At 41.8% G+C, this 27,197-nt stretch overlaps 1 long non-coding RNA gene across 3 annotated transcripts in view; it reads left to right on the top strand.

Annotated features, from left to right (window-relative positions):
- LOC131407448 (uncharacterized) overlaps positions 1-27,197 on the top strand; it is a 178,160-nt gene that overhangs the window by 53,484 nt on the left and 97,479 nt on the right. For all 3 annotated transcript variants that reach the window (XR_009220495.1, XR_009220494.1, XR_009220496.1), the window contains exon 2: positions 17,745-17,845. This is a non-coding gene — a long non-coding RNA (uncharacterized LOC131407448). The remainder of the gene's footprint in view (positions 1-17,744; positions 17,846-27,197) is intronic.

Genomic DNA, 27,197 nt, shown 5'->3' with positions numbered 1-27,197 from the left:
ATTAGTTTCTGGGTGTTTGTCTTTTTCCTTCTGGTCTAGAGTATTAGTAAATTTCTTTATGCCATTTGATGGAATGGATTTGTGCTGGAGCATAGTGATAGTTTCTGGATGCAGGTTCCACCTGAGGCTACTTGGGCAGGGGGTGGGGGGCAGGAGCTGTGTAATCTGAGCCCACTGCCACAATCCTTGTCAGCTGTGCCTGTCCAAACCTGGCTCACTCCTTGGGATCACAGTGGCCCTGTGGGGTCTCCCACCAAATGGGAAAGTAGTCATCGGGGGGCTCAGGGCCGCTGCCACCTGCTCCCACAGATCCCAGGGGTTGTTCTCCCTGCTTCTGGATCAGAGTGGTTTTATGAGTGTCCACAGCAGCCAGGAGCTTGTTCACCTGGACTGGGACGTCAGCTGCCCTCGGCCTCTAGTCACACCAGCCATTGTGCTTGGTGGGTGCGAGCTCCCCACTGGGACCGAGCCAGCTACTCCCTGGGACTGGGTGGGATTGTGGATTTGCCCACCAGACGAGAGAGTGATCACACAGGGGCTCAAGGCTACTGCCATCAGCTACCACAGTCCTGCCGAGACACGCTTCCCCGTTTGGGGCTGTAGCAGTACTATGGGTGTTCACAGCAGCCAGGAGCTTGTTAGCCTGGACTGGTATCTCAGCTGCCCTCTGCTCTTAGGTCACGCCAGCAGTTGTGCTTGGTGGGTGAGAGCTCTCCTCTGGGACTGAGCCAAAGCCACTCCCTGGGACCATGGTGGGGTGGTGGTTTCTCCCACTAGATGAAAGAGTGGTCACATGGGGGCTTGGGGCCACTGCCGCCCATTCTTGCCGTCCTGCTGAGACATGCTTCCCCCCTTTAGGGCCGCAGCAGTACTATGAGTGTTCACGGCAGCTGGGAGCTTGTTTGCCTGAGCACCAGCTCAGCTGCCCTCTGCTCCTAGGTAGCACTGGCCTTTGTGCTTGGCGAGTGGGGCTTGCCCACTGTGTCCAAGCCTGTGCTGCTCTCTGTGGGCTGCGTGGCCCTGAGGGCTCCCCCACTAGATGGGGAAGTTATCACACGGGGGGCTCAAGGCTGCTGTCACCTGTTTCCACAGTCGTGCTGAGGCACACTCCCACCCTTGGGGCCACAGTGGTGCTATGATTGCTCCAGCCAGGAAAGTAGTCTCACACATGTGCTGGGCTGCCTGGCGTCCAGAGTGTGTTCACCTATCTCCTCCACCTCCTTGGGGCGGGGGTGGGTAGCCCATCCACTTTCAGATATACAGCTGCTTGGGTCTCTCAGGCATCCTGGTGCGCTGTGTGGGTATCCTCCGCTGATTGATGAATGTCCATTTAGTTGTAGTTTAAAGGGGGAGAGACACAGGAAACAGCTCACTCTGCCATGTTGCTGACATCAGTCCCCGAGCTGTATCACTTTTTAATCTACTGATCTGAGGGAATAGAAAGTACCACCCTCTCTTGTAACACATGTGAGTAAATTCTTAAACTGATATGAGGTGTGGGTGGTCAGTGGGGTTTCCTCTCATTCTCTTTTCTGACTTTTATTTCCTCTTACATCTTTTCTTATTCCTACAAATAATCAGTGAGCTGCTGAGGCTTTTATCAGGTAACTCAGAGATATTAAATGATTTTTTCATGGGCACACAGCAAGTAAGTAGCGAAAGCCAGAAATCAAACCCAATGTCTCTATCTCCAGTCCAGCTTTCCCATGGCCCCTGCTGCTAAAGCTGGACCCCTAAACAGTCTTTCCCTGTGGAGACAGGGACCAGCACTCACCGCCAGTGCTTGTGACCAGCTGGCTGCTCCTTCCTGAGAAGGTAGGTTCGTAATAAATAATGGCAGCAGGTCTTGTCTGGGTGTAATGAAAAGACAGCTCACGGAGTGTCAGCATGTGAAAATCTGAGCCCCAGACATGTCCCAGATTAGCCCCCTGAGTCTCTAAAATGGACAGAGAAATGCTTGCTTCGCTTATTTCTGAGGGCTGTGGGAGGACAGCCAAGATGAAATTGTCGTATAAGCTGGAAAGCACTGAGAAAATGCCAAATATCATCACTGTCATTGCTGTAGGTAAGCCCCCGGTGTAGTGGCTAGCACCTGTGCTCTGGAGTTAGATCAATGTGGCTTCGAATCCCAGGTCTGTGACTTAACTGGTGGGCTAACCCTGGGGAAGTTACTAAACCTATTGGAGGCTCAGTTTCCCCTCTGTTACCTTGCTGTGAGAATGATGATGCTTCCTGCCTCACATGGTTCTTATGAGGTTTAAACATAAGTGTGGTACGTCTCTTGGCATGGTGCCCAGCATCTTAGACATGCTCATTAGCTGTCAATTATTGTCATTATTATTGTAAGTTCTGGTTTGTCCTACATGCAGTGTGCTGATCTTTACTTAAGAGCAGGGCTTTTTAAAAAAGTGGACCCAAAGGGACACAGAGGGGACACAGCCAAGGTAAACTTGTGTCCCTTCCTGTTTTTGCACTGATGAATGCTTGACTGAGCATATGGGAAAGATGTGCCTTTGCTGCTGTTGCTTCTGCGGCCAGTCACCATCTCTTTGGAACCTGCTAAGGCCACACATCATGTCACACTGTATGCCCCTCTTCACAGCAGCACTGGGGGTGGTTGCTGTCATCCATCCCCAGTGAGCAGTGTGTCTCTTACAGTGGTTAAGGCACTTCCACAGCATCTTGCAATTAGTTAGCTGAGCTGTAATTTACATCCAGGTCTGGCTGATTCCAGAGCTCACTCTGCCTCCTACCGTGTGGGCCAGTTGGTCAAGGACCATAGTTCTTAAGTGTGGTGCCTGGACCAGCAGCATCAGCGTCACCTGGGAACTTAGAAACAATCAGAAACTCTGAGGGGAAAGCCCAGCAGGGTATGTTCTAACAAGCCCTCCATATGTTCTGGTGCTTGCTGAGAACCACTGGTATGTTAGATCCTTCTGGGGATTTCTTTCAACCTCCTCCCTTGCCCTACATTTCCCGGAGCAGCCCTTCTGGAGTGAACTTCCTCCAGTGTGAGTGATGAAGCCGCATTAGAGCTGTCTTTTATCATTCTATTTCTCTTTCTAGGGAAATTCCCTGTAGATCAGGGCATTACTGTAATTAATTCATTAGAGTAAATTAACAGCACCACTTACATTCTTAGCATGCACCTGGTGCCAACAGTATTTTTAATTTTGCAGTGATATTTCCCCAAGATGTGCAGAGTAAACAGGGCTTCAACACTTATGTTCAACTTAAGTCCCTGACTTTGCTGGCAGGGAAGGGGACCAGGTTGCTGCCCACGTACCATGTGAAGAACTGCTGTTACTAAAATTGCTATCTTTCCGAAAGGAAATAGTCTTTCCTTTCGTCTGAGCACAATATCATAGAAACTACTATCTAATGTTAGATATATGATTTTCTTCCCTGAAAAATTAGTTCTTTTTTTTTGACTTGCCTATCTCTCAATTAAAACAGTTTGAAAGTGAGAAATAGATAAAATAAGATATCCTGTAGTAGACTTAATCTTGTTTACTATCATGAGGAAAGGTGTAGGGTGGACAGAATTGCCACCAAAATACTGCTCAGTAATATAGAATTTCTGAATAATTCATACCTAATTATCTTTGAAGGAGGAGCTTGGTTTCTAGCATTTCCCTCCAGATTTTGTGCATCTGGCAGATGATGGGCTTGAGAGGGAGCTGTCTGTCAGGAAGGAGGATGAAATGGTATTTCAATAAAAATTGTAGGCATGCAAAATTCAAGCATAAAAGAAATGATATGATGTTTAAGGTCATTGGTTGGTTTTCTCTTGTTAATATATCTTTTATTACAGGGGTCTCAGCTAAGAACTCAGAGGGGCAGAGAGAAAATTATTTTTCCCTCCCTACAATGGAGTGTACTTAAGCTGCCAGATTTCATAAATGGATCTACACCCCTGTGTTCATTCTCATCAGCCACAGCCCAGTCAGGGAGTATCTGCTGAGGCTGAGCCAGGTGGTACTTGGGGAGGGAGAGGCGGCTGGGGTGACACTTCTGGGCAGGAGTCAGGAGGCCTTGCTGAGGTCTTGGTTTGGCTCCAGTGTGACTGAATAGGTGAGTACAGACAGGCGCTTTATGATCTCGGTATCTGTTTTCAGAGATATTGAAATCAGTTCTGCCAATCTCATAGAAGTAGTGGTGTGAGGAGCATATGAGAGTACAAATATGAGTGTTTGGAAAAGTTTCAAGTGCTAGTTGTAGCTGGTACAAAATTTATTAAAATGGGCATTTCCCAGCCTTTGCTGAACTTCTCACTGCTGGCTTTGAGGGAATTAACCTTTGCTTATTCAGCTCCTCTCTCTCTCTCTCCCCCTCTCCCTCTCATTCTCCCTCTCTTTCTCTTTATGATGGGAGTTCTGCCTGTACAGCTAGTTCATAGGATAAAGGGACAGTGGAAAAAGTAACACAGATTCTGGGGCTCTGGAAGCTTTGGAGGTGTGAAAGGAAATTGTAGGTTTAAGATTGTGAGGCTCTGAAGGAGCTCCTGAGGTGTAACAAAGGAAGAGGGTTGGAAAAGCATTAGGAAGGTTGGGTATGTACTACGAATTTGATTCCCTTTCGTGTTCTTCAAGTAACAATTGGAATTACTCAAAATATTTATGGTTGTTGGTCTGCATTTCTTTGAATGCAACACCATCTCTAGGTAGGACCATAAAGGGCTTCAGCTTATATTTGGATACTATTTTTTTTTAAGTGGCATTCCTAATTGAGTATCTAGGAAAGAGAGAGTTAATTACAGGAAGCATTTGAAGTTCAGAGAGGAAAGGATGATCTAGGTTAGTCCTAGGTGTCATATTCCCCACTAACAATTGATTCCCTGACTTACAGTGAGATGTGAATAGATGTGTTTGTATATCAACAGTTGAAACCCTTTGCCTCTGTAAAAAGTAATAAGCTGATTCCAAGGGAAAAAAAAATGTCATTCCTACTATTTCCTCTCACATTTAACCAGTTGCAGAGGAACTCGTTAAAGTTTAGCAGCAATATTCTGGTGCTAAGTGAAATGATCACCTTTCAGCTCACTGTTGACCTCCCCTCTTTCCTGACCTCTCTCTCTCCTTGATTTCTAAGACTTCTGCCTGACAGGTGTTGGTATGTCCCAGGGTTTCATCCGTTCACTCCTGCTCTCTCCTAATGGGTACTGTCATCTTTACCTTTGGCTTCAACTACTGACTACACACTGAGGATTTTCTGATCCTTAACTCCATCCCTGACCTCCCTCTAGAAATCCAGACCTGTATATCCATAGATCTTCTGAACATCTCCATCTGAGGATTCACAAGCTTGACATGTTTGAAAGTCTACATTACAACTTCCTCTCCACTCTGCTCTTCCCTCGTGAATGCATGACTCTTTCCAACCACTGAAATCAGAAACTTGAGAGTCATCATTGACCTTTTGTTTTTTCAACCTCTACTTTTTAATCTATCGTGAATTCCTCTTAATTCAATCTCTTAAACATCTTTCAACTCTGTCCTTGTCTTCTTTCTCCCCCTATGGATACTTCAGTTTCACACTATTTAAAAAAAAAAAACCTTAGGGTTGGCCCTGTGGCCTAGTGGTTAAGTTTGGCACACTCTGCTTCAGTGGCCTAGGTTTGGTTCCTGGGCACAGACCTGCACCATTTGTTGGCAGCCATGCTGTGGTGGTGACCACATACAAAATAGAGGAAGACTGGCAGGGGTGTTAGCTCATGGCAAATCTTCCTCAAGAAAAAAAAAAAAAAAAAAAAAACCTGAATGATTTCGATATCTTCCTAACTGGTTTTCCCACCTCTGTTCTTGCCCTACCCATTCTGCCCACTGCCATCAGAGGGACTTTTCAAAAATGCAAGTTAAATAATTTCAAATTTCTTCAGTGATCGAAATTTCTTCATTGGTTGCCCATGCTTTAAGAATAATGTTTAAATCTTTCATCACGATATTCAAGACCCTTCAGGATCTTGTTCCTACCTACAGTTCTAGCTTCATTCTAGCCACACCAAATAGGGTACAGTTCCCCAAATGTACACACTTTTTTAACATACTTTTCCTTTATGTGGGGTGCCTTTCTTCCCTATCTTCCCCTCATCCTACCTTTGATTTTCCATAGAAATTGCACATTCTTCTCTAATAGCAAATATTTCTATAGGTCATTGTTGAACAACTCGTTTGTGAGCCTCTAAAGACAGTTCTGTTAAGCTCTGTCTTTATAGCATCTGGGACTCTCCTGGCCCATGATAGATAATTTGTGAATGTTTGTTAAAATTGCAAGATTGGCCAGGGAGGCTGGACTAGATCTGCAGGAGGTCAGAATTCTCTTTGGAGGTGTTTTTCCTCTTCTCTTCAATTCCTGAGCTCAACTCCTTGAGCTTCAATTGGTCACCTTCCACTATCTCTGGAGAATAGTTGAAGGCAATCTTGCCCAAAGGAAAGAGCACTGAAAGAGGAGTCAATAAAATCATTTTCTATTTCACATTCTGATAATCACCGCTTGTATTACCTTGAGCTAAAAACACCACCTTATCTTTCTCACAGGGTGGGTTTATAACTTAGATAACTCAAATAAATGCAGTTTTTTATGATATAAAATTATCTGTGAATGTTAAGTTTTTTCTATTAATTAGGGAAGAGTATTTCTAACACTTTCAGCCCCAAATAAGGGAATTGAGATATTTGGGAATATATGTTATGATTTAAATTTTTGTTTTCTGCTTGGTGCTCTAACAATAATGGGGGCTCATCGTTCCACGGCAAATAACTCAGAGGATAATCAAAAATGCCTTTGTTTTTGGAATGTGCAATGCATGTGTTTGTTGCAGCTAATTTACCTCCCTGATTATACTTAGTGGCACTGGCCATGCTAAAATGGATGTGGATTCCCTGGGCTTGAAGGCCAGCGGCACAGGCAGACTTGGAGCAGTAGAAGTAGAGTGAGGACACCCTCAGCTGAAAGAGCAAATACTGCGAGAGGCAGAGGGGGGTTAATTGTGAAGCCTTTTGAAACTTATTGATTTCAACAGCTGACAATTAGCTTGTCAGGCTGCTGGGGCTCCAGGAAAGGATTTGACAGTTTAATGACACCTGGCAACTTCAGCGCCACTCAGCCTTGTAGGGAACACCCAATTGCTGCTTGGCAGCTGGTACCTTGAGCAGGAAGGAACCCTGTTGGAGTCTTCATTCCTTTGGGAAAGTTCATAATTGAATGAGGAGGCTTCTGAATGATCAGCTGGCAGTGGCCCTTCACAACCTAATTGAAAATCTCTGTGGCAAGTGATTTGGGACAAAAATGGCTGGTGGTTAGAGTGCCATCAAGTGCTAGGCATGGCTGAGTGCCTGCCATTCGGGGGAGAGCTTGGGCTTTGAGCCAGACATGGATGGGAATTCCATCTTTGTCACACTCCTTGTTGTGTGACTTAGGGCAAGTTATTTCACTTCTTTGTTCCTTAGATTTCCCATATGTTAAATGAGGACAAATGGTAGCCACTTAACTTAGTTTTTGTGGGAATGAAATGAAACTAAGTACATTAGTGTCCAGCACATTATAGAGACTCAATGAGTAAGCTCAAAATAAAATTGGCTGGAGGGAAATGAATTGATGATTGATTGTCTACAGCTGGGGGAATATGTCTAGGAAGTGAGATGTGAGCAGAGTAAGGTTCTCTAATTATTCAAGGTCCCAGGTATTTCTCACTTTAATAACCATGGAGTAATGATAGACAAAACCATTTTGCCACTCCTGACACCCCCTGCCCTGATCTGTCACAGTTGTATAATGTATTGGAAAGTGCATGGACTTTGGATTCAGACCTTGATTTGACTCTCAACTAGGCTATTAAAATCTATGTGTCCTTAAGTAAGTCACTCAGCCTCTCTGAGCCTCATTCTGTTCAGATGAAGGTAATAACTCATAGCATCAAGTGTATTTGGGAGGGTTAAGTGAGAACATGAATGAGAGTGCTTTTAGCATGGTCTCTGGCTGCATCAATTTTGCTTTTCCTTCACTTTCTTTTCCCTCTCTTTCCTCAAGATAAAGAGCTTAAGCCTTTCCAGTAGTCTAGTGCATGACCCACTGGTGGACCATTCAAATAGCCAGGACAAAGAATAGCAGAACAGAAGTTGGTCATATATCTTATCAAGAGTCATGATACCAACATCTTATAGGCCCCTTGAGGTCAGTGAACACTTTTGACAATGTGAAGATCTTATTAAATAATGAATATTTGTGGGCTTGATTACACAGTACCAGGAAGTTCTCCTCAGCAGAATAAGAGTAGGACTATGAGCAGCATTTCCCACTCTGAGCCTCCATTTCCCTCTCACGTAGAACGGTAACAAGAAGGCTGCTTCTCTGCTCATCACACAGTGGAGGTTCAGTGGAGCCTGAAATGGTTTATCTTCATTCTAAGACTGATACCTTGAAATTAATTTATTGTAATTCCGCAAACACTGCAGATCAGGAGAACTAGTTTCCTAACAGAGCCAAAGATTATCTTTGTAGCTTATCACTCTGTTCATTCCAATATCTGCCAGTTTAAGAACCTCTAACCACCCCCACATTGAGTACTGAATCAAGATATAAAGTCAGTAGATATATGGAAACAGAAGCTGATTTCCTGGCTCTCCAAAATCTGGCCCATCACTGCTCTCCAGCCTACCTCTCTACTCTACTCAGGCTGGTCTCCTGCTGTTCCCACGCAGTGAAAGGTAGCCTTCTTCCTTCTCAATGCTGCAATCATGTTTTTCCTGTGGCACTCACGTTCTATCTCCTCCATAGAGCGGTCTCTGAGGGTGATTGTTATTTTAGTTTTTCCAAAGACATTGCTTTCTTTTCTGGCAAGGCTAGGATTAGAACAACAATTCTCAGTAACTCTCTGATCAGTGAACCCAGTGAGGTGTTTAATAGTTATTACAAAGAGTCTATAATCCATGTGGGCAAGAACTGTCTGTAGACTAAGTAGAATGTCTGGCACATACTTGAAAGGCTATTCTTCAAAGGTACGTAGATGTCTTTGTGATTAATAATTATGTTAAAGGTGTTGCTGAATTCATAGTAGCTTTTGTCGTTATGTATTTTCTCAGCTGACAATGTGTACTTGTACACTGTTCCGGTAACCTCATATGAATCTGCTGACTCAAAACCAAGCCATTTCCTGGTTCCTCTTAATGATAGTTCCTCTGACCCTAGTGGATCAAAAATCAATATAGCATGATGCAGGAGATCTGTGTTCCATTAGCTGTGTGTGATTTGGGATAAGTTACAGCCCTTCTCAATGCCTTCAGTAAACCTCTGTTGATTCTGCCTAATATCTACTCATCTGTCTTCTAGGGTGAGAGTAGTCATATTTTCCTTTGATGACTTACTTCTCCTCTCTGGCCCATCATTTTGGGGTGGGCCTGTGATCCAGGGCTGGCCACCAGCATGTTCCATCCCCTCCAAGTACATGAGCACATGGATATATGACTCAAGTTGGCCAATGAGTGTGAACTCTATGGTTTTTGCTGGAATTCTGGGGAAGAGGGCTTTCTCCCTGTTGGAGTTCTAGGTTTTCTAGCTGTACGCTGGAGGTCATGCCAGCCATCTTTGTTTCTTCAGAGAGAGAATCTCATCTAAAACTAGGACAATACAAGAGACAAATGTGTGTAGAGACAAATAGAATGAGGGATTGAGACCGATAAATGCCAGATGATGGTGCTTAAGCACTTTGATCTACCCATGTTGGAAGCTTGCACTACCACTGGACTTTTCAGTTACTTAAATAAAAATTTCCATTTTGCTTTAAGCCAGTCTGAGCTGGAAGTTTCTGTTACTTACATCTTGACCGATAAGAATTTGGTCTCTCATGTGTAGAACGAGGGGATTGGACAGTTGAATTCTAAGGGCGTTGTCAGCTTAAGGATGCCTGGTATTCTAAAGCTGATTTTCAAAGTTTATTAGCAGGAGCATAAAGCCTCAATTATTGAAAGAGAGCTGACTACAAAGTTCTAGTAAGGTAGTTAATTGATCTATTTGGGATTCCTTAGTGAAACCTGTCATGGAATCTTAGAAGGTTCTTTGATGGAAAACATCTTTGAAGAGCTGATTCATTTTGCCTGGGGATTTACTTTGAAATATAGATGGAGTGAGAATCATCTCATCTTTCCTATTTTTTTTCCCAAACACCCTTTCACTACCTAGCTCATCTGCATCATCATTAAAAAAAGCAAGACACACACATGCACAAACTCCAAAACTCTCATTCTTGGGTGTAACGTCAAGCACTGATGCCATAGTCTGCAGGTGTGTGTGGAGGTGTGCGTCTGTATGGATCAGTACATATCCTGGAAGGGGGTGTCTGAACTTTGTTTTTGAAGATTGCTTTTTTTGTTACATTCACCTCTAGAGTCTGTCTGATTCAAAAAATAAAAAAAAGATTGTACATCATCATCTCAAATAAGCTACATTTTTTTTTCCCCTGTGGCAAAACAGATGCCAGGTGGCATAATGGAAATTTCCAAACTGCTCTCCAGATAGAGCGCTGAGAAATAAGTGTGGGGAACACACTTGGAGGGAACTCTCTGCTTCGTTGATCATGCTTGAGCCCTTCAGCCATAGATCTTATTTACAGAATCCTCATGCAAGCAGACCTAAAATAAAATAACTATATGTAAGTCCAGAGAAAAATCGACTTTTTAGTTGGCACTTAGAGTTCTCAGTTATCTGCCAGAGAACAAAGCTTTCACCGAGAGGCTCCTGACTACCCTGATTCTCCAGGAGAAGAACAGCAGTGATTCAATGTCTATGAAGGGATATGGCAAAGAGTCTCTGAGTCTGGCATATACTGTATGTATATAATAATCATGGTGAAAATAGTTTCAGTTTATTGATCACCTGTGTGCCAACCACTTTCCATTTATGCCCTTATTTAAGTGAATTCCCACATTCATCTTGAGAGGTGTTGAACATGATCCTCATGTCATTGAAAGGGAAACGGCCTCACAAGGGTTTAGGTCTGAGGTCTGAGGTGGATTCCAAAGTCTGTCTTTTCAACCACCAATCTACTCTGCCTCCGAGTGGACCATTCCACTGATCTTGTTTAATGAGGAGACAAAGCCTATCCCATTTTTCATAATTTCTGGTTTCTCTTGAGGGAGCCCGTCATTCTTTCTGCTTTTCCCTGCTCACATGTTATTAAGGTTAAATGGCCCCACTGAGCGTTTACAATTATATTTAGGATGTATCACTAAAGTGATTATTTGCCAAAAGCCAATAGCCTCATAAAAGTCCTTTATGTGGCACTAGGAGACTTACAGAGCTGCTGTTTTTAAAAGCGTCTCATTAGTGAAGGCATCTACAGTGGTTTTACTATACAGAAATGAACACCATTAACTGGTAACCTTCTGGATGGATGGAAATAAGTTTTTAAGTGAAAGACTTAGTCTTATTAATGAGAGCTTTTTTCTTTTCTTTGATTATACACTGCAGATGATAAGATCCACCAAGTAAATGATTGATATCAAATGTCGTGATTGCCCCAATAGATACTGAATAAAATAGGATACGTTTGTAGGATGCACTCAGGCAGCAAGGTAGAGAGCCCCATAGCTAGTAATTACTGAAGGCTTACTAAGTGCCAGACCCTGGATCAAAGATTTACATATTGTCTCGTCTAATATTCTCAATAGCCTCACTCTCTGACTCTGTTCCCTTGACCTGGAAACCTCTCTGACCCTTTCTGATTTAGGATGGATTATTTTCCTGGATCCTCTTCTGTCCATCATGGAACTATATTCATGCTGGTGACACACCATGAATCCTCCCACTAAGAGGTTTGATACCTTTCGTTGCTGCAGCCTCTGCAGTGGACAAGATTCAGGTGATTGTCTACATGAAGAATTGAGGAGAAAGGAGAATTAAGCTGTTTTTTCTGAGCCAGGACATCAAGGTCCAGGGAGATTAATTGGAGTTGCTATGCTAGAACCAGAGTTATTTGCAGCTGCGGTAGCATTTCCCCAGGCAAGGAGGGCTGTGTCCCCACCTTCTTTCACCTGGTTAACTCCTGCCTCTCCTTCAACACCCAGCTCTGCTATCTACCTCTTCCCACCTAGAATCTTCCCTGATGCCATCTTAGGCTTCCTTTTTCTCGCACTCCTTTAAACATCCCCTAAAATGTGCTTATACAACCTTATTTTCAGATGAGCAATGTGTTCTTTTGCTCTGTGCTGTCATATGTGTAGGCAGATCCCAACATCTCCTGCTCCTCCTTCTGTACCCTCCACCAAGCCTGCTCCACCAAAGAATACCTCAAGTGTTTAGTAAATGCTTGGATTTGATGTACACATCCAAATGTACAGGGAAGGGGAAAAGTACAGAATTCTTGACTCACATTTAAAAATTGCTCTAAGTTAATTTTTGTCCTTTGAAGACTGCTTCTGAGAGAGGGTCACCAGCAAGCCAGACTGCCTGGGGAGTTGTTTACTCCCTTTCTATCTGAGTGATTAGTCCTTGGCAATAGCTCTTGGAGAATGGAGAAGCTGAGCACTATGGTTTTGCTCTGTTAAAAATTGCTGCAGCTTGAGCTTCCCGTGGTTTCTAGATGTTTCCACAGCATCTCTTTCCCACTTTGACAGAGTTCCTTAAACTGGACCCTGGGATGGGATCTTGATTCTCATTTTCAGGCAGGGTATGAAGTAGAACAGGTTAGGAAGGAGACTGGAAGGGCTTCTAGATAGATTGTCCTTGTAGCTGAGTTCTTCAGAGGCATCTCCTCCCACGTCATGCTACTAACAAGCACAATTGTGAAAGACTTTGAAATGGGCCCAAGACTACTTGGAATCCTTTTGAAGGAACCTAGGTCTTGTCTGAGGATCCTTCCAGGGTTATCTGATTGTATAGGGCCTGTGCCTTTCATTGTCTTGGACTACTTTGCAATTCTGTAGAGGCAGAAGTTAACCTGCAGAGACCTGATGGTGACGCAAATAAATCCTGATCATAGAAATGCAAATAGATTTTGTCCAGTGATGATGCGTTTGGTTTCCTTCAGGTGGAACAGGTCAGTGTTGCATCTATTAGAAAATTTACTTGGACATTCCTGAATCTCTATAAATGTGTCCTTCAAGCTTCCCTTTTGAACCAGTTATAACATCTTACCGGGTCTCTCATTATTAACTAGACAAAAAATAAAATCTTTGATATTTTGACATGTGTCCTTTTATATTTGTATGTGAGTCATGATTTTACTCTTTTTTTGATATATGTACCCTTTAACAATCCTACAGCCTATCAGTTGGTGTAGTAGAAAAGCACTAAATTCAGTCTCAATTGCCAGGTTTAAATCACTATTTTGCCATTTGCTGGTTCAGTTTCTTAATTTATAAACTTATTTTACTATTTGTAATGCTGTGATTGAGAATTAGAAGTACTCATAGAAGCTTTGGGGCTGGAATAAAATAATATGGTACATTTTGTCAGTTTGGAATTCGCCCCCTAGCAGTTGTGGGCTCCTGAGGCCTCTGGGTAATAGAGAAGAGACAAAGACAAATCTGGTAGGTAGGAATTACAAAGATTCTCTCCTTGACCAAACTCTAGTTGGGCTACTCTGAGCTCTTTTCCAACTAGGCCCCATCCTTGGGCATGTCCTCAAGAGCCCAATTTTAGCCAGAATCTTGCTATGTCAGTTTACCCAGAATCCCTCACCCTTAATATCTGATCACTCTTGATACCTGACCAAATTGCTCGTCCACTGCCAGCCCCCAAGTGATGTCTGATCCCCCTGGCCTGCCTTCAGCAAGAATTCAGTTAGGTCAGTTTAGCCAGAATCCCCCTCACCCCTGACGTTTTCTCTTAGTAAGTAATTTTCCATCCACTGACCTTTTCCCACAGAACCCTGCTCCTTGGCTATGAATTAGCACTTTTCATTGTTGTTCAGCATTAAGACCAATCTCTCTTCCCTACTGCAAAACCCCGCTGCAGTAGTCCCTATACCTGTTGTGATAGTCTTGAGTGATATCTGCCTTTCTGTTTGAACAAGTGTTGAAGGAAGTAAATTATATTAAAAATTTAAAAGTTAATACCTTAGAGACAGGCACCTCCACACCCTAAGGATTCCTGGTATAAGGGGGAACGTTTATCGATCCTGACTGACTCTATTCATAGAAGACTCGCCATAAACTGTTCGGGGAAAATTGAGAACAAGAGAGTGCTCCAGAGGGATAAGTTTGGGAGGGTCGGGGTGGAGGGGGTCCAGATGGGGACGCGTGTGTGTAACCTGATAATTGCTTCGCGCCATAGCAATTCGCGCCATAAAATGTAACTGTTTAAATGTTTTAAATTAGCCAATCATGTAAGACCGCGCCAACCTTTTCCCGCTTTATGCTTCCGAATCCTATAAAAGAGCTTGCCCCTTAAGGTTCGGGGTCGACCCCTCTGTCTCCTGCGAGAGATACGTGTCGACCCGGAGCTCCGCTTAATAAAACCTCGTGCATTTGCATCAAGCTCGGTCTCCTGTGTCTGTGGGTCCGCGCCTTCCCGAGACTGGAGTTGGATTTCCTTTTTGGAATCCTACAGTGTCATGAATAATTTTTTCTTTAACAAGAGCTTGGGACATTTTATTATCCCCATGCTGGCTCCACACTATCCCCCAAAGACCCCATGGAAAAGAGCAATGTAACCTTCAAGTTCATATTGACCCAGGTTTAGAGAGACCACAGAAACCCTTTCTCTGCAATGTGGAGTCAAAGAGTAGGATTTGAGTCTTTCTTGAGTGTCATATATTATGACCCCTGAAGCAAACAGCAACTCTGAACATTTTCTGACCATCCCAAATGCTCTTTAATTTAAAGTGAGGATCAGCATCTTAGTTTTGAAGATCCCACTTGCATGTCTCATCCCATTTTGTGTCAGAGCCAAAACTAAGTAGGAACTAAACATACAGTGGAACACAAAACAGATAAAAGTGATTCCTTTGCAGTATTGCATCTAGAGGGGAATCTAGGACCCTATGAAGGCCTTAAAAGGTAAACATAAGCAGAAAGACTTTGAGAAGGTAGCAGGCAGCCTGTAAGTGTTGGCTATACTGATCAAGGAAACAAAGGAAAGTTTAGACATAGATTTCTGGGTTAATAGGATTAATGAGAAATGGGGAAAATTCTAAGTTCTCTTTGCCTACATTGTTTACTTTTTCCTGTTTTTATATTTAGCCTTTATACCCTTCATATATATATTTCCTAAATTTATTCACAATGAGGTTTACTTATTTATTCAACACATAAATACTAAGGACCTTTTAACACACCGAGCTCTGTGCTAGATACCAGAGATAAAATGATGATCCGTAAGGTCCTTGCCCTAGATTAGCTCAGAGTCTAATGAATTTACTTGCTATACTTCCCGAGAAAATTATGTGGTCTTTTTATCCTTATCCCAAAAGAATGAATTGATGACCATGAAATTTTAGGCATCAGTCACAGTCCAGAAATGGAGATATTTAGCAAGTATGGTGTTGGATGGTGGTCTTATAAGAGTCCCTAAAATCCTTGCAGACAGCAGACTATCTGTTCTACCTCACCAGTAGGCTGGTCTTGCCTTAGGGGGAGCAAGAAGCATGTGGTCCAGCAAAAAGAGGGGGGCTTTGGAGGGTCTCAGTCCCCGTTTCATGACTTACAGTGTCACTTTTGGTAAATTACTTAATTTCTCCAAAATTCAGCAGCTTCATTTGTAAAATGAGAATATAAATCTCTATTTCACAGTATCATTGTGAGAATTAAACACAATAACCTATGCTATTGTAAACATATGCAGAATAAACAAGGCAGACAAGTTCTGTGTACTCCTCAGCATTTAACAGGAATTCCTCAAACATTTCTGTCCCCACGGTAGACGAACTCCAACCCAAAGTTGTGGTTTTGTGGCCCATTTATTTGGTTCAGTATGTTCATCTACTCTTGTCTGAGATGTTCTTGAAAGAGAATCACCATAACATTGTTTCCAATTTGGTGTTTGACCCCTTCAGCTGGTGACCGATTAGGTTGTGCTTATTGTGAGCTGGGATAATGTCCTTATTGAAGACTGTTGGTGCTTGGCTGTATCCCCTCAGCCTGCTGGAATGTCAACAGATACCCTATGGTCTCTTGAGCTTCCCTGTCTGAAGGTCTTCTCTGGGTGTGGAATATAGTCTGCTTGTAGGGCAAGCTGGATGCCCCAGGGAAATCATGCTGCAGAAGGGACCTTCAACCAGTAAGAGAAATGGAAGTTTGTGGCTAAATTCTCCAGCATCTTCACTTATCCATGGGACAACTCTAAGTTGTCTCCATGCCATCTCTTGGGCAATGCCCAGTGGGATTGAGTACAAGTTTTCCACAACAGCAACCTGTTCATTAACACACCCTTTCTTGTTGGATTTCCTCCCTTCTCTCACAGTGCTGTCTGAGATTATTTTGTACCCAAATCCTTGTCTCAGGGTCTGATTTGGGGGAATCCAAACTGAAACCATCCCTAAGGTAGACCAAACTGGGAGAGCTAGAAGTGCAATCCTGATCCACGGTCTTTGAGGGAAGGGCTTTACTTAGGTCTGGAGCACTCTCATCTGAACATCAAATCTATAGGGCGAGATTGATGTTGTAAACAGGAGCTATGGCTAAGAATCAGACTCCAGACAGATACGAGATTGGATCTGGTGCCGGCTGGTATACGGGGCTGTCAAGCAGATTTGAAACAGGCAACCAGTGATGCTAGCAGTAGGACTTCGGAAGTACAGCTGGGTAGTATGGCTTATTACTTGGCAACCTCCTTCCAGGAGGAAGAACTGTCCCTTTTGCCCCAGCTAGGCTGAACAGCTGATTTCTGGTGGTGGCTGTTGAGACTGCAGAGACTTAAATATTTTATTGGCAGGTCCTATCCAGAAATGATAAACCCCCTCTCTGGATGAGAGTCAGCGCAAAAGCTGCTGGCTCATGGGTACTTGGGGACTGCAGCGGATATTGGGATCTGTGCAGATAAATTTTTTAACCTTGATAGCGTCAGTGGGAGTTTAATGAGTAACAGAGATTATAGCAACGGAGATAAATATGTAGGCGACCAGGAAATATAATTATAACATTTCCTTACTTCACTAGACTTAGGAAACTAGATGATTTCAAGAGGGAAATATTCTAATTCAAGGAAATACAAGGATGAGCATGTGATAGCTGTCCCCTCCTCACCCACTTCTCCTCCTTCATCAAGGAAATAAAAATGAGCATTTTGTGCCATGATGCAGGAGGAATTTAATCGGGTGCTGATGATTCAATTTAACTTGTAAATTAGCTGCCAGAGAGACTACAAGTGCCAAAAGAACCAGCCTTGCTGTCTTTTTGTTAACTTGTTGACACATTTGATGCAAATTAGATATTGATTTATGGGACCCCAGATGACTGACTTCACAAGCTGTGTGGCACGTATCCTGGAGAACGAATGAATGAACTCAGGCCAAAAAAGTTGATAAGCTAGTCTCAATGAAGCCAGCTCCTTTAGGGTTACTCTTCATTTCAGCCTTTAAAGAATGAGTGGAGAATACAACTCGAATCTTTGTTACCCTGTTAAGTGGTAACTCAGCTTTTAGAGGAAGTGTCATTTATTTACCTACTCAAAACACAGACCTTGCAATTTAGGTGTGCTCCCAGCAGATGGTGAACGTCCTCTGATCATATATCTGAGCTAAGAGATGGGAAGCATTCAGCTAAGCACTTCACAACAATTCTGAGTTACATTTTTTTTGTTCTCTTTTTCAGATGAAACAGACTCAAAAAGTTAACCAACTTGTCCAAGCTCATATAGCCAGCAAAGTGGAGAACAGGAATTCAAATCCATGAAGTCTTTGCAGTCTCAACAGGTCAGCTGACCCCCACTGAGTACCGTTGTGACCCTGCCTACACTGCCTGCCTTCTGATTCTGTTTGGATTAGATATTCCTACAGGCATCATTGTTAACAACCAGATAACTTTCCTTGGCTTATATATCTAGGCTGACATTTTCCAAGAGGCTTTTAGAAATGAAAACTAATGGGATTACCTGATCCATCTATTGTTTTGAGCCAAGCCTCATCAGCTAAGCAAGCACTTCTCTGGTGAATGTGGAAGCTCTTGCTTCTTATATTTGAATTCTTTCAGATTGGCTGGGCTTCTGGTAAGCATGACAACACCAGCATCCTGAGGTCTGGGAGGGCTGTTGGAATCCACTTTGAGTAAAGTTGAGGAAGGTAAAACCGCGTGTCCTCTGACTCTAGCCTCTGAGCTTGAGATGTTCACCAGAAGCCTCACTGCCCAACCTTGCCCCTTAGTTTGTGATATAAGACATGCACACAGATCCACTCAGCCTTACAAACCCCTGCTCTGCTACTCAGTAGGGACATGCTGTCTGAAGCTCCTGACTTCCTTGGCATCCTTCCATATGGGTACCTTTCCTTCCTTCCTGGTTAAGCAAATTTGGGAAAGAATCATCTCAGTTGCCAGTCTGGTTTCTAATTATCCCAATGTGTCTCACTTTGCATTTATGAACTTGGCAACAGAAATCACCAGAGAAAAACCTGCCCTACTAATGACTCAGCTGACATCATTCATCATTGCTTTATTGCTTTAAACACATTCACCTGATAAGCCTATGATGACTAACGAATTCAAAGAACTCATACCCATTCTCTTGAGGTTGGGACTAGTTATTTATCATTGCTTCTAAATATTTGAAATCTGCTTTCTTTGCTGAAGTGCTCATTTAGCTGTCCTACTCCCAGGATGGAAGATTTTCAGGATTCTGGTTGAGGATTCAATGAATTTCACTGGCCTCAAGATCTGTATTCACCCAATGCTTTTTCCCTGAGACAGTGAGTCCCAACTCTGTTTGACTATCAGAATTGTCTGGGAGAAATATTTTTGCTCCCCACCTTAGAAACACAAAATTAGGATCAGGGGCAGGGATATCTGTAATTTTAAAATGTTCCCTCTGGGATTTCTGTTATAACCAGATTTGAACATCACTGTCCCAGGGGCCCTTGGACGATCCAACACTTCTACCCTCTACCAGAGTGGACTCATTCACCATGAAAGCATGTAAAAATGTGTTAGTTTCGACCCAAATCATTCATTCATTGGTTCATTCATTCAATTAAATATTTGGTTGGTACTAGAGTTAATCATTGTGGGGGATTCAAGTATGGGTAAAATAATCCTTGCTCCCTCAGAGTTCAAAGCCCTGTTGTGTATCTTGAGAACCAATATCATAAAATAAAGGGAGTATCCAGCCTACGCTTCCAGATATGGGTATATGATTAATTCAGAATTGGCTTGGTTATTTGTATTTGTGTGAAAGTCCAAAAGTGAATTAGTCATTCTGGTTGATAGAATGACCAGATTCTCTCTATTTCTGACTAATTCTGCGAAATCTGCCAAATTCTGCTGTGTAACAAGCCTGTAAGTGGAGGCTTGGGATCTCATTAACGTATACCCAGTCTCTTGAGATATACACTTCTTGGTCTGGAAGACTGTTTTCCCATCTTGTTTAAGAAAATTTGAAAAGAAAATTGCTGCTTATTATACAAATGGCATATTCTCAGTTCACTTGGCATTAATGGAGCATTCCAAAGACTCCTTAAGGTAGCCAAGAGCAGAGTGGTCTTAGGCAGTGCCCTGAGACCTTAGGAAGTCACTTGGACAGGTTTGCATATGCTTTCCCCTGACCATTCACCATTCACAATCAGTATATTCAAAAATCAAGCCTGCATTTCTTAAACTAGATGCACACATTTGTGCGTGGGTTTGAGTTGGTGTGTCTGCCGTGCACTGAGCTTCCGCCACATTCCTGGCGCTGTGCTAAATGCATTGCCTAACTTTTTTTTAATTAATCTTTACCACCTCTCTCTGAGAAGGGGAGTAGGCAGGTATCATTGACTCCATTTTACAGATGAGGCTATTTAGGCTCAGAGAGATTAAGTAACTAACCAGTAAACAGGAGACCAGCATGGCAACTCAGGTCTGTTTGACTCCAAACGGTGAACTTTCTCATGTCAATGTCACCTCAACTTCACATCTACACTCAAGCATAGAGTATAGACATCTCTACTGAAGACAAATTCAGATGAAAGTTTATACAAAGAGAAAGCTTGACACAAATTTGGAGCCAGAATTTATAGTCATTTATTTCCATCTGAAATAAAATTTATAATTTATTAGAGTGCTACCTTTCAGTTAGAGATAATGTACTTGAAAATTTCAAGGATGAGCAAATTGCAATCTCAAATTTCCGAGGACCTGTCTTACCTAATATTTTCACAGAATAATAGTTCTCCAAATGGCACTGTTATTTAAACTGACAGTTTACTTCCCTTTGCAATAGAATTACAATAGGCCTCACATTTTATCTAATGAAGAATTCAATAAAAGCTGTTTCCTGTTTACAGACATCAGTCTAAATGAGAGTTTTAATTTATGTGCAGATACCCTGGACAAACTCCATAGTTCAGCTTCTGCTGACCTGTACAATCTTCCCCAACAGAAATTGTGCCATCTTTCCTCCTGAGCTGTTCCTTCCACTTGAAAACTCTGCCCCCTCTCCCTACTCCTTCAAAGTTGACTCATCTTTCTCAACCCTCAGCTCAGGTCTTGATGCTTCTGTGACACCTTCTCAGGCAGTTCTGCTCACAGTCGTCTTACCACCCCTTCAACGCCTCTAGCTGAGTACTGTCCAATACAAATATGACACAAGCCACAGATGTGAGTCACATACGTAATTTAAAATTTTCTAATAGCCACAAAAAAGTAAAAAGAAACAGGTGATGTTAATTTTAATAATATATTTCATTTAACCAAATATATCCAAAATATTATAATTTCAATATGTTATCAGTATAAAGGTCATTATTGAGATATTTTATATTCTTTTGTTTATGTGAGGTCTTCAAAATGTGGACTATATTTTATGTTTATAGCCCATATCTCTGGAAACTACATGTACCTCGTGGCTACCAAGCTGGAGAACACAGCTCTAGCCCTGCCTTCTGTGGCATCCCCGTGGCATTTACTTTATATTCTGCTAGGCATGCCATTCTCAATATGGCAGAGTGATGAAAAGAATGGACCTGAGTTTGAACCTCTGCCATTTACTAATTGTGTGACCTTAGGCAATATTCCACCTCTGTAAACTTTAGTTTCATCAGCAAAATGGAAATACTTTAACTGCAGCCTCTATCACACTGGGCTTTTGTAAGGAATAAATAAAATAATTCATGTATAGTGTTGAACACAGGGCCTGGTGCATAGTAAGGTATTTAATAAATATTAGCCAGTAATGGTAGAAATGATGGTAGTAATATCCTCTGGATATACTTTTTTATCCTTGTATTTCCTGCTTAAATTGTTATCTCCCCTCGAGGCCTTCTCAAAATGTTCAAGGTTGAGAGACTATATTGGCAAATATTATACTACATTATAGTTATCAACACTTTGGATTTTTGTCATTGATATATGAGCGTGTTCTTCTCTCACTCCCATTTTAGGCTATGAGCTCCTCAAATGCAGAGTCTCTTTGTTTTTCTCTCTATCAGAGAACCTAGAGCAATGTCTGCCAAGGAATAAAACATCTATAAATATTTATTGAATAAATGAATGAAAATTACATTTTACTGTTATTAGTTTTTCATATTTGAATATCTGGCCCTGCCACTAGTAAGTAGACAGATTTTGGAGTTATCCAATGAATTAATGAAAAAAATTAAATCATCAGAATATATTGATGATTAGATGTAGAAGAATGATGTGTCAAGAATGGTTTCTGTCTTGTGTGATTGTATTACTGGAGGCATCTTTCATTGAGATACAGATTATAGGAGACAGAATAAATTTTGGGGAAAATGCTGGTTAAGTTTTAGACATGTTGGATTCAGGTTTCAGTGGGAAATCAAAGTATCTATACCCAGCAGGCAGTTGGATATTCAGGTTTGGAGCTCAGAAGAGGAGCATTGAGTGGAGAAGGGCTTTGGGAGTAATCCTTCAAATGGTATCCTTGAAATCATGGGCAAGGACAAGATTCTAAGTTCCTGCCTTCAGCCATCTTTTCTCCTTCCTGAGAGAACACCGTATACAAGGGTGAACCAGAGGAAGAACATGAGATAAAGAATGAGAAGGAGATGCCAGATATTCAGGAGGAGGTTTAGGAGTGAGTGGTGTCAGAGCAGCTAAGAGAGGAAGTCCTTAAGACTTCTGAAGGCCTGAGTTGGTCAAGCTCATGGTTCAAGTTCTAGTCCATTTTTTATTTCTGATTTCTTAGTCTTGTTTCCTTCTTCTTGGATGGCTTTCAATCTCTCATTGATCTTTAATTTCTGATGCTCATTCTCCCTGGTGTAAGTCATGCTAGTCCCTTTGCTTGATGAGGAGCCTAGAGGATTTACAAGGACACCAAGAAGTGGAATGCTGGCTTTGATTCATCTAGGTGACTTCCAGTAGCTGCCAGTTGTGATATCAGAATGGATTTCAACTAATGGTAATAAGTCCATCTCATCTCCTGTCTGTTTGAGGAAACAAGACAAGGAAAGAAATAAAAACAAACATTCATCAGGTGCCTACAGCATTCGAATCACTGTTAGGAGCTTTACACACATTATCCTATTTGATTATTACCAAGCAACCCATGAAAGAGATATAATCCCCATTTTACTGACAAGGAAGTTGTACCTTAGAGAGATGATGGACTATCTTACCTGACTAGTAAAAAGTAGATGCCAGACTTGAGCTTGGATCTCTTAGATTAGAAGCCCAGGCTCTGCCTAATACCCTCACCCAATGATTTGATGGTGTCATTTTCACTTTACTAAGTTTCCTATAGAAAAATAAATTTTTAGGACAAATACCTTTTGGTAGAGTATTCAGCCTCTATATAAATGCAAATTTGACTCCTCAATTGGGATTTGCATGAGCTCTAACTTAATATGAGACCCAAGTGAATATATCCTGTTCATTAAAAGGCATGATGCATTGTTCTTCCCTGAAAGGCATAATTTTCTCAGGAGTGCTTCAGGTCTGAGTTTATTTCCTTCAAGCTTCTCCTTCTCAACAGGCTGCAATTTTAGCTGTTCCCTGGGAATGATGGTTCAGATTTCTGAGGTTACAGCTAAATAAGTGTCAAGCTCACATACTGCAGTATCTGTACTCATTTTTACCTGTCTGAGGGTTTAGGGAAGGCAACAGGAAGCAAAGATGTGCAGCAAAACTTTTACATTGTCAAGTTGGCAAATAAATGTCTTAGAGTGCCATTGCCAGGACTAGGAATTTACTCAGAGTACCCAGGTGCTGATGGGTTATCCATTGGAACAATTTTGCCATTAACCGTAGGCTTCTGCTGCTTCTGTATGGGAAGATAAGCCAGGTAGAATTCGAAACCAGGCTTGAATCCCAAAGTCAGGACACTTCTCAGAGCAATTAAAACAAAATCTCTGGGGGGACCCAAGCCTCAGTATTTTTTAATGCTCCCTAGGTGATTCCAATGGACCCACTGTCTTCGAAGTTTTAGGTCTAGAAAAGTGGTTTTCAACGTTGGCTGCACATTGGAATACTTTAGATACCTATTAAAAATACACACTGCCAGGTCACAGCTATGATTTAATTGGTCTGTGCTGGGGCTTAAGCATCAATAGTTTTAAGGAACTTTATAGGTAATTCTAATATTCAGCAGACCTGAGAACTACTGGCCTAGAACTGAGTTTGAGTAGTAGTCCCCAGACTACTTCTCATACCTGAGGGCATCTAAGAATCCCCTGGGGATCTTATTAAATTACAGATGGCAGGACCTCACCCCTAGAGATACTGATTCAGTTGATCTAGGGTAGGCCTATGATTTTGTATTTCTAACAAGCTCCCGGGTGATGCTGCTCATCCCCAGACCACTCTGCAAGCAGCACTGGCCGAGCATCTACATTACCATGCTTATCAGGCAGTAAGCCTCCTGGTGGGCTAGGTAAAAGTTGGTAGATGGGAACATGCTTTCTCTTCTTCAGATGCCTGACAGGTACCTCATAGTCATCAAGTACATTGACTTGGGAGTCACAAATTCTTGGGTTTTTTCTCCATCTCTGCTTCACTGCTCTCTTGCTATGGGATATAGGCCAGGGTAAGAGGGGTTATTTATTTCTCCTTAGCTGTAAAATGGATATGATAATAGTACCTACTTCATAGAGTTATTATAAGGATTAATAGAAATGCTATATATAAAGTTGTTGACACAGTGCTTGACACATTTAAAGTACTCAGTAAATGGTAACCAATGTGGGTGTGCATCAATTACCTTTATGAGATATTAGGTTTCTCAATATATTTTAGCCTCAGGACCCTTCCTTTAACTATAACTTACATGGAAGCTCCATACATGTAGACTAGATAAGGTTAAATCCATTCTTAAAGCAGAGATGTGTGCCCAGCATCTGAAATCCCTCTGCTTCTCCCCTAGCATTCCACACCCTTAGCTAAGGCAGAAAATGTGGCATTTTCTTTGAATATACCAGTCTAGTCCAACCTATTCAATTTCAGAAAAACGCATGAATGACTTACCCAAGGTCATGCAGCTAGTAAATGATAGAGCCTGCTTCTGACCTCTTGGGCCTGGTTTTAGTAAGTTCTCATTGGTCATCAAATGACAGAGGAATTAGAACTAAAGATGACACCGCTAGACCCATGTTCTTCTTAAGAAAAAGGGACGTTTTTATTAACTGAATTGAAATTTTATAATCAATACATGCTTGTAGTAAGAAAAATAAACACAAAAGGAAAATCTATATTCCTCTCCCTCTTTTTATGACCCATCCCCACTTCTAAAAGGCAACCATTGTAAATAATTTCTTGGATATTTTTCAGAAATTTTCTGTGTATATGGAGTGATAATACATAAAATATTTATAAGTATATGTTCTTTTACACAAATAGAAACAAGCTAAGCATACTGTCCTGTTTCTAGCTTTTTTCGTTTAATTTATCTTGCAATTCATTTCCATACAATACATATAGACCTACCTTATTGTTTTTCATGGTTATGAAATATATGCTTTTTAATTTAGCCTATCTCTTTGGTGATAGACATTATATATTTATCGTTTTAGCTATGGGTGTGCTTATATATTTGAGTAATTATTTCTGGATTCCTAGAAGCAGAATTTGTAGGGTCAGCATGTCCACACATCCAGTGTTCCTTGGTTTTGCCACTCTGCACTGCATTCTCCTTCCACGGGCCTGAGAGTTAATCACCCTTGGGAAAGACTAAAGAAACTTCCAGGGCTGAAGTGCCAAACTCATTCCACAACATTAGCCTTTTCATCTTGGTCTGGCTTGTAGAGGCTGAAAGTTTCAGCACAAGATGTGGGCATTTTGTTCTAAGGACTAAATGGAGCAAATGTTCTAGCCTCAATTCCCACTAGGGAACTGAACAGATATTTACAGGCCCAAATTGCCCATATCTCCTTCACTTCCCCCAGTCCCCATTCACTCAGGCTCTCTTGACTAAGTAGGAGCTCCAATGTCTCCTAAAAAGCACAAAATGACATTGCTTCCCATTAATAATTCTCTCCACCCGCTCTGGGAGTTGGCCTGAAAATGGAGGTATCTGAAACACACACTCTGATCTATGGATTTTCTAGTAGACAAAGTTGTTCAGTGATTTCTCAAATAATGAAACTAGAGAAGGAGAAATGCTTTAAAGCCATGATTAATGCCACTGTGTCCCTGGATGCCTTACTTCCTCAGCTCATCACTGTAAGTAATTACCTGCCTGATCCTGGACTAGTCCTTCTGTTTGGCTCCAGTCAGCTATTGATCATTTATTTAAGAATTGCATACTCCAGGGGAGGTGAAAAAATTTCTCTAAATTAATTTTTTTGAGCCTACTGTGGTCATGAATAAATATCTTTCATTCCAGACAATTTACATCGGCAACTGCCTAGCAGTGGGAATTTGTTTACCACTTCTGACCCTTTCCTCTGAAAATTGGTTTTCTAACCACTCTGCGAGTGGCAGTTTTAAATTGACACATTAAATTTTCAAAATCGTATTTGACGTATTGTCTCTGGCTTGCGATGTAGCTCAGCGCTTTGCACACTGGTGTTCTGGTTATAAAACCTGAAGGCTCCCAATGCTTTGCAGTTGGAGCACATGCTTAGCTCACAGGTTGGGACTCTGGGTCATAGTTTTCTTAGCTGGAGGATGCAGGCATGTGGTGATTTTTGAGCAATCTTAGTTTAAGAAATAAGCAAAAAAAAAAAAAAAAACAAATTATCCAAGCATGCCATTTTTGTACCAATTTATGTTTATGTTTACTGGAGCTCCCTAAATGTGAATCTTTATGAGCACTGAGTATAGTATAAAGCTGCTCCTAATAATTTAAAAAATATTTCTAAATTTGCAGACTGAATCAGACAGGTTACCATGAGAAAGAGTCCTCCTTTCTTCTTTATAGTGTATGAATCCTTTTGTGTGTGTGTGTGTGTGTGTGTGTGTGTGTGTGTGTATGCACTTCTACATGCTTTGTAAGTGTCAGGTAGTCTTAGTGTTAGCATAGTCCTGTTAATCTGCAAGCATTTTCTTATTATTAGTTACCCAGTGCTAACAACTCCCTGGGGTTTTAAAATAATCTGTTTTGACAAGGGATTTGCTGCTACTTAGAAAATAATTCTGTACCACCACATAACAGGCAGCCCAGAAATTCCCCTGTGTGCGCACCATTCAGATTGGTTCAAGCAGGCAGGACCGCTAAACCTGAATGCAGCACTCAAATACAATGAAAGTCCAGTTTAACACTGAGGAGCTAAGGCCAAGATACAACATCATGTTCCTAAAGTTATGCTTTTGAAAGTTCCCAACTCAACTTAGACTTCTACAATCTGGTGGTTACTCAAGCTTGTTCTTCAATAATTGAGTTGTATCTCCTGTGTTTGAGGAGACAGTTCTCTACAGTTCCTTTCCTTTAAAATTTGGATTTTCCAAAGTCACAGACAGAATCCTATTAGGACCCTCTTCTAGGAAAAACAAAATTGAGAAATGCAATTATAGAGTTTCTAAGAGCATAGTCAAGAGGCAGGACTTGATAGCTGAGGAGAAGGCTGGGTTAGGATATAGGCATGATAAAAGACTAGAAATATGGCTGTCACTGGCTCTTGTTGGCCTCTGTGCTACCCTAATGAGTTCAAATTTGCCAATCCTTAAATCTCAGGAATACGG

This window comes from Diceros bicornis, chromosome 6 (assembly GCF_020826845.1).
Source record: "Diceros bicornis minor isolate mBicDic1 chromosome 6, mDicBic1.mat.cur, whole genome shotgun sequence".
Taxonomy (NCBI): domain Eukaryota; kingdom Metazoa; phylum Chordata; class Mammalia; order Perissodactyla; family Rhinocerotidae; genus Diceros; species Diceros bicornis.
This window is presented reverse-complemented; position numbering and strand designations above follow the sequence as displayed.